Below are 8,452 nucleotides of genomic sequence, written 5' to 3'. Positions count from 1 at the left end.
GTTGGAACTGGATGATTTTCAATGTCCCTTCCAACCCATTCTATGGTTCTATGAATCTCCCCTCACCACCCCCCTGTCTGGAGCAGGAGATCACTAATGTTCCTCCCAGCTTAAGCCATTCTATGATGACCCTTCCTTGCTTACCACACAAACCTACCTCAGGGTTAACAGTGAAAGGGCAGCTTTCCTGCTGTGACTACACCCACACAGGTGTCTTCAGATGGCACAAGTCAGGGACTGACCCTATGCACACATCTGACTAATGTGAACTCTCTGCCAGGAGCACACAGTCACCAACCACATTCTCTGACGTGCTGCAACTTCAATCACCCTGACAGAGGAGAGACTGGAAGCCTTGGTTTACATTATGCACTTAACAACCTACCTGTGGCCTCTCCTTGCCTGTCCTCTTCCTGGGCTTAATGTTTGGTTTTCACCAAGAGAAGAGGGACAAAAGAAATGTTAAAAAAACAAAACAAACCACAGCACAACACAACGGGAAAATGGGATTGCTAAACCTGCAAACACAGTTAAAAGGAAGATTCAGGGTCAAGCAGAAAACTTCTAACTCATTGCAGAAAATGGATTAGCTTTCAGGCTGCCAGCACAGCCTGATGCTGTCTTAATGACATTTACTGGATGGGAAACGTTAGCTATTGTTCCTGGGTGCCTGTCTAAACAGCACCCTGCATCTTAGGCTCCCTGACAGGGCCTGCCACCATGTTCCAGAGCGAGCTATTAATTAAGAGACAAAGTCCAATCTCCACCTAGCTGGCTCTATCTCTCTCTCTCTATAATATTTTTTTTTGTTTGCTGACTCTTTTAACTCTCTCCACGAGCCGACAGAGCTGCCAGCTGATCTACTTTTCGCTCTGCTTTTCAGCGGCGCGGTGCAGAACGCGTGGCTCTCCACAACTCCAAGTCTTCTACCTTTGAATTTGGAGTTTGAAAAGGGCTTTTTAATATTTTTTTTTTATTATTATTTTATGTTCTTTTATTTTTTTCCCCCAGATCTGACATTTTGTCCTGAAAGGCTGTGAGAACGTGCAGAACTGCCGAATGTGGAAGCCACCACGGGAGACCGAGGCACGATATTAAAAGGAGTAATGAAAGAAAGCAAGCTATTGAAGTGTAAACTCAATTTTACTGAGAGTGTGCTGCAGATCAGAAATGAGTAGTTTGAATCCCTGGTGCAACTGACACACACACACACACACACACACAAAATATTAATGGTTTGGTACAAAGAGGAAAATAAAAAGAGCTCAAAAAACAATAATAAGAATCGGTTTTCTCTGTGTTTCCAGAGGGGAGGCTGTTTGTTAAGGCACTGCAGCCCCTGTATTATTTCAATAACAGGTATCTCAGGCAGTATCCTAATTACAGATTTCACTTTCAATTAGCTTCCCTCACTGCCAGGACTTGGTTCTCGATTCCCATTTGCTTGCTGGATTGTAAAACAACAGTGCTCCATTTATTTCCTTGTCTGGGATCCCTGTCTTGGATTAAACTTGCAGCAAGGGAAAACGCAATCTCAGTCGCTGCGGGACCCTGCCTCTCTTCCTGCACAAATCAGAAACAGGGGCCTGCTAAAGCTGTTCAACCAGGAGCAGAGCCATGGTCTGGTGTCCCCATCATGAGAAGGACATGGGACTGCTCTAGTGAGTCCAGAGGAGGGCCACAAAGATGACGCAAGGGTTGGAGCACCTCTGCTGTGAGGATCGGCTGAGGGAGCTGAGGTTGTTCAGCCTGGTAAGATTCTGAGGAGACCTTGGAGCTGCCTTCCTGTATCTGAAGGGAACTTCTCCCAGGCAACCAGTACCAGAACAAGAGGGCACAGTCTCAGGCTGCACCAGGGGAGGTTTAGGCTGGAGGTTAGGAGGAAGTTTTACACAGAGAGAGTGATTGCCCATTGGAATGGGCTGCCCAAGGAGATGGTGTAGTCACCCTCAGTGGAGGTGTTCAGGAGGAGACTTGATGGGGTGCTTGGTTGCATGGTTTAGTTGATTAGGTGGTGTTGGATGATAGGTTGGATGCGATGATCTTGAAGGTCTCTTCCAACCTGGTCTGGTCTGGTCTGGTCTATTCTATTCTATTCTATTCTGGAAGGCTGCAGAGGGCCTTTTCAGAAAGGTGTGTAGTGACAGGACAAAGGGGAATGGTTTTAAACTGTAGGAGAGTAGGTTTAGACTGGGTTTTTGGAAGAAGTACTTCAGTACAAGGGTAGTGAGACTCTGGAACAGGTTGCCCAGAGAGATCATGGAGGTGTTCAAGGCCAGGCTGGATAAGGCCTTGGGCAACCAAGTCTAGCTGAGAGGCATCTCTGCCCACAGCAGGGGATTTGGAGTAGATGATCTTTGATGTCCCTTTTGACCTAAGTCATTTTATGATTCTATGAATCTTGTGTGCCTTTGCTGTGACACTGACATGGGGGCCAGACACCTTGGGAATTGCATGGGCTGCCTGTCTGCCTTGGCTAAATCACCTACCTGGAGTGAATCTCCCTGGGAGGCTGCCCAAACTCTCTCTGTTTTGCTTCGTATCAAAGGATGGAGCGAGGAGATTCAGATGTCTCAGAAGTGCTGGCAAATGATTCATGAAACGTATGAAATTTATGCAGCTGTTCTTACAATCCAGTACAAGTGTAAGTTCTGTAAGAGACAGTTGTATTAAAAACCTTCTCAAAACACACCATGAAAAATCCCAGAGTAATTTGTTGTAGGATAAAACCGGTCACTCTCACATGAGAAGCTCACTGAGGCTTTTCAAAGAAGCCTTTGAAACAAATTACCTCCTAAAGACAGCTCTCCCGCTCTGCAAGCCTGTCCCTCTCGGGTGAGGCTGGGGTCTCAAAACCTCCCTCTTGTCTGAGAGAGGCTCTGATAGCCCAGCTTGTACTCCTGGGATTTCTTCTCCCCTGTATTCTTGTTATTAGAGACACTGGCACGAAAACAAGACTTTTCCTAAAAGTTCTCAAGAAGGTTAATGTACTTCAGGTTTCCAAATCAAAACTCCAATTCACAAAGCCCAAGAGGTAATAAGCTATATTTATTTTTCTTCCATCTCTTTCAAATGCCAGTATTCAACAATCATACAATGGTTAGGGTGGGAAGGGACCTTTAAAACTCATCTAGTCCAACCCCTCTGCAGTCAGCAGGGACATCTGCAACTGGAGCAGGTTGCTCACAGCCCCAAGCAACCTAACCTGGAATGGTTGCAGGGATGGAGCATCTCCCAGCTCTCTGGGCAACCTGGGACAGGCTCTCACCACCCTCAGGGTCAAACATTTCTCCCTTCTTTCCAATCTAAATCTCTTTCAGTTCAAACCATCCCCCCTTGTCCTGCCACACCAGGTCCTGCTCAAAAGTCTGTTCCCAGCCTTCAGATCAGCCTTTGATGCATTGAAAGGCCACCAGAAGGTCTCCCTGGAGCCTTCTCTTCTCCAGGCTGAGCAACCCCAACTCTCTCAGCCTGGCCTCACAGCAGAGGGCTTCCAGCCCTGCCAGCATTGCTGGGGCCTCCCCTGGCCCTGCTCCAACAGGTCCCTGTCTGTGCTGAGGACCCCAGAGCTGCCCCAGCACTGCAGGGGAGGTCTCAGCAGAGCACAGCAGAGGGGCAGAATCCCCTCCCTGCCCCTGGTGCCCACAGTGCTGGGGATCAGCCCAGGACAGGCTGGTTCTGGGGAGCCTTCCCTTTCTGCTGCGGGGGCCGCGGCCCCTCGCCAGGAGGCTTCTGGCCCTCACCTGGCGGCGGGCGGTGCCGGGAAGGGCGCGGGGGCGGCGCGGCGGGCGGTGCCGGGAAGAGCGGCCGGGCCGGGCCGGGGCCGGCAGGGCGGGGAGGCGCCCGGAAGAGCCGATTTCCTCCGCGGGACGGCAGCGGTGTCGGGAGGCAGAGACAAAGCGGCCGGGGCAAGGCGATCCTGCAGCTTGCCGGTAAAGTTGCGGGGTGCTGGGGCGCGGGGCGCTGCGCTCGGGCTGCCGCACTTGGAAAGTTTGTGGCGGGGCGGCGGGCTGGGCCCCGGCGGGCTGGGCCCCGGCGGCTCTCTGCGCGGGGAGGCGGCGGAGCGGAGCGCCGCGGAGAGGAGCGGGCCGCGCCGCTGCCGCCTCCGGGGCGTGGGCCTCGGCCGGCTGGGAGGCCGCGCCGGGCCGGGCCGGTGCGGAGCAAGGGGGCACCCGGCTGCGTTTGGGGTTGGTGCGCCTTATGTTCTGGAGGAAAGGAGCCAGGCCAGCCCGGCTCCCGCAGAAGTTTCGGTGGCGGTGGGGCTGTGCGGAGAGGCTCCTCCCCGCGCAGCCGGGCACAGCCCGGCGGGGCCGCCCCGGCGCCGCTCTCCGGCCGAGGGCCCGGGTGCGGCGGAGGCAGCCCTGGCTCCGCTGCGCTCCTCCTTCTCCTCTCGCCCCCCGAGTTGCTGGGGGCGGTGCAGCCCAGGTGAGCAGGCTGCCTCCCGCCCGAGTTGGTGTCTGTGGCTGAGCGCTTAGCCCCCAGCCTCTGCTGGCTGGCAGCCCCGCGCCGCCTCCTCGCCCTCGCTCGGCTCTGGCACGTTTTCTGACACCCACCGCTAGTCTGGGTGCGTGCGGCAGGGCGAGCGCTGCTCCTTCGCTGGCGAGAAGCTTCCTCCTACTTTTTACGGCCAAAAGGGAGGGCAGGTATCGACTCCCAGCCGCCCGTTTGGGCACGACCCTTGTCCCCGCTGCCTGTAGCTGGGGGGTCAGCGTGCAGTGGGTGTCGGCCGGCTTTGATTCACCCACCCATCGCTCTTGCTGCTTCAACACGTGGGATTCTCCAGGCTGGAAAGTTGGCAGGAAAGTTCAGTGAGGAACTACTACGCTGGGTGTGATCCAGTCTCATTCTCTATCTGCCCTTGGCCCTGCCCCGCCCAGGAGGCTACTGATTGTGTTCTGGCGAGAGGGTTGGATCGATCGCACCCACCCTATCTGGTGTCCGAGCCTCCGTGACCCTGTCCTCATTCCAGCCTTCGGAGCTGTGACCTAAGGCAGTGTCTGGGTTATCTGGGTTAGCTGTATTGAACTAGTCTGGGAGCTCTTCCCCACCACCTTCCCCCCCCACTTTTAGTTCTTTTTCTCCTGGCGTTGTTGTTTTACTTTGCCTTTTGTTTTTGCGCTGGGGGTTATCAGAGGCACTCATGGGGCTGGAGTTTCCTGCGTTTTTCCTGCGCTGTGAGTGGGGAAGGGGGGAGGTGGGAGAGGCTCTGGCGGTTGCACCCTATTGCTAACTCACATCCTCGGGCTTGCAGTGCTTTCCAGCCCGGCTGCTGGCTGTGGGGTTGTTTTGTTGGTTTTTTTTCCTCCAGGTTGGTTTGTAAGCAGGTTTGCGTTTAAATGGAGGTGAAGCCTAGTGTACAGTAAGCCTTTTAGCTACCATTTGGTCTGTCTTGGGGTGCTAAGGCCAGGTGTAAGTGTTTCACGGGACTGGTTTCTCCCTGCTGAATCGAAACTTTGTTTAAAAAGGGCATAACTTTGTGTTGAGTCACTGTTCCTTGACAAAGAAACTGTTTTTAAAGCATCGAGGAAATGTAGGTTGTTGGTTTGCTGCGGGGTTTTGTTTTGTTTTGGGTTTGGTTTGGGGAGTTTTTTGTTTGTCTTTCCTCAGGAGAAAAATGACAGAGGTTTGTTAGGGCAGAGGGTTTTAAAACACCTAACCTTTTCTGTGCTCAACAACATGCCGCTAGCCTTGGGATTTTATCAGCCAGCTCTAATAATAGGCCTCTGCATCAGAGATTAAAAGTTTACCCAAGGTGGCAGGGGGGGAGCACAGCGGGCAGGGATTAGAAATCCCCCTCCAAACCCATGGTTTTAAAATCCCAATGTAAATATTTACCCACGATGAATTCCCGAGCTTTGTGAGGCATCAGCGTTTTCTGTGCTGACAAGGGGTAATGGCAGACATTAATGTGCAGCTTCTTTGTAGGGCTTCCATTGGTTTGATAAAGTGAACTGAAAGATGTAATAGAAAAAGTAATTTGTGGTGGTTTTCTTTTGCAGCAGCAGCATGAATGTCTGCCTTCTGCAGCTGTAAGATGGAGAAAGTGATCCTTAGGAAGGAATTCACATTAGTGGAAATGCTCGAGCTGGAAGTGTGCTTTAGTGGGGCTTAAGGCTTCCTTGAAATGAATATCCACTGTTTGATTTCTGAATTGCCTTTCTTATGCAGAGAATTAGTTAAATATTTAGCAGCATGACAAGTCTGCTCGTAGGTGGGTAGTTAGACAGGTGGCCTATGTTTCTGTGAAAGGTTTACTGGCATCTCTTGGCTTTGCTGGACATTAAAGGAAACATGATGAAGAAAAGAGGACTGAGGATGATTTTGTTAGGCCAGTGCCATGTTGAGACAGTCATCCAACACTGTGATAAATGCCTGTTGTTTTCTGCTGTTGTGCCTTGGTTGGAAGTCACTCAAATCACCTGCAGCACTGCATCCAGTTCTGGGGCCCCCAGCATAAGAAGGACATGGAACTGTTAGTGGGTCAGAGGAGGCCACAAAGATGATCAAAGGGATGGAGAACTTCCCCTATGGGGACAGGCTGGGATAGTTGGGGCTGTTCAGCCTGGAGAAGAGAGAACTCCAGGGAGACCTTAGAGCAGCCTTCCAGTACTGAAGGGGCTACAGGAGAGCTGGGGAGGGATTTTTGACAAGGCCTTGGAGCAACAGGATGAGGGGCAATGGATTTGAGCTGGAAGAGGGGAGATTAGGAAGAAGTTCTTTCCAGTGAGGGTGGTGAGGCACTGGAACTGTTTGCCCAGTTAGGTCATGGATGCCCCCTCCCTGAAGGTGTTCAAGGACAGTTTGGATGAGGCCTTGAGCAACCTGGGCTAGTGGGAGGCGTCCCTGCCCATGGCAGGGGGGTTGGAACTGGATGCTCTTTTAAGGTCCCTTCCAACCCAAACCATTCTGTGCCTCTTTGACATTCTTGTGCTGTGAAACTCCACTGTGTTTCATCTTGAGGAGCTGAATGCCTCCCTGCTCTGGGAGTTCACCCCGACTCAGTTTTACAGCTGATCTGCAGCAGCTCTATTCAGCGAGTCTGCAGCTTGTGTGCTGGTTAAACAGCAGAGCTGCAGCTATAGAGAAAGTGCAGATGTTTGATAATTACTACTTTTAACTCTGCACTATTTTAATCCAGCATATGAGACTTAAAATAGAGCCTACCACAAAATTGTACAGCAGCAGGCTTGCTGGAGGAGCCACGCTGGGAAGGCGAGGGGTTGAGAGGGACCTGCTGTGCCACAAACAGAGGTGGGTGCAGGAGGATTTGTTGAGGTGAAGGAGTTGCAGAGGAATAGAGCCTGTGCAGCTACCAGTGGGGCCTTTCTCCTTGGATGACAGAGACTGCTTATCTTCCAGTCGGGGTGAGAAGGGATGTCAACGCCCGTTTCTGGTGTGCAATGGGTTGGTGTAGGCTCTTCTGTTGGCAAAGCTGATACATCAATATGATTCATAGTTCCTCCTTGGCTGTCGTATTTAAAGAGCCAGCTACCTTTTCTCTGAACCTGATTAAGTGTTTTTGTTGTTAATCCCAGATGGACTACTGCAAACATCTGCTAGTCCTTTGACATGGGAATAGAATTGAATTAACCAGGTTGGAAGAGACCTTTGAGATCATTGAGTCCAACCCATCACCCAACACTATCTAATCAGCTAAACCATGGCACCAAGCTCCCCATCCACTCTCTTTCTAAACACCTCCAGTGATGGTGACTCCACCACCTCCCTGGGCAGCACATTCCAATGGCAAATCAGTCTATGAAGAACTTCTTCCTAACATCCAGCCTAAACCTCCCCTGGTGGAGCTTGAGACTGTGTCCTCTGAGTTTATAATCAGCTCTGGTGGGATGGGAAAGGAGTAACCTTTTCTCTGTGCTTTGTGAAGTGATGGAAATTATTAAATGGGCAGATCTGACCCAGAACAGGTTGCAAAGGGAAGTTCTCCCCCAGTTTCTTCTCTTGTAGTTTCTCTAACTTACAAGACAACCACTTGATTACTCATGTAGGTGCCTGAGAATCCCTTTTGGAAGGCTTTAAGTTCAGGCACCTGTGGATGGAAAGGAGATGTGAAGAATCATAGAATCAATAAGGTTGGAAGAGACCTCAAAGATCATCAAGTCCAACCTGTCACCACAGATCTCATAACTACTAAAGTCTAATCCCCTCTTGAACACCTCCAGGGATGGGGACTCCACCACCTCCCTGGGCAGCCCATTCCAATGGCTAACAACTCTCTCTGTGAAGAATTTTCACCTCACCTCAAACCTAAACTTCCCCTGGCACAGCTTGAGACTGTGTCCTCTCATTCTTGTGCTGGTTGCCTGGGAGAAGAGACCAACCCCCACCTAGCTACAACCACCCTTCAGGTAGTTGTAGATGAAGGCTATTATAGCTGTGATTCTTTTCAGTTAATAAGCTGGTAAGAATTAATGCTGTCAGGAACCTGATGGCG

General features: G+C 51.3%; 1 protein-coding gene across 1 annotated transcript in view; it reads left to right on the top strand.

Moving 5' to 3' along the window:
* Positions 1–3,817: 3,817 nt before the first annotated feature.
* CTNNA1 (catenin alpha 1) overlaps positions 3,818–8,452 on the top strand; it is a 165,021-nt gene continuing 160,386 nt past the window's right edge. Inside the window, exon 1 of the mRNA XM_068157813.1 lies at positions 3,818–3,932. The gene's annotated coding sequence lies outside the window, so the exon portion shown is untranslated. The remainder of the gene's footprint in view (positions 3,933–8,452) is intronic.

The sequence above is a fragment of the Melanerpes formicivorus genome, unplaced genomic scaffold (genome assembly GCF_026170545.1).
Source record: "Melanerpes formicivorus ecotype bairdi unplaced genomic scaffold, bMelFor1.0.p_v2 SCAF_2, whole genome shotgun sequence".
In the NCBI taxonomy this organism is placed as follows: domain Eukaryota; kingdom Metazoa; phylum Chordata; class Aves; order Piciformes; family Picidae; genus Melanerpes; species Melanerpes formicivorus.
Note: the sequence above shows the minus strand (reverse complement) of the source record. Positions and strands in the feature narration are given on the sequence as shown.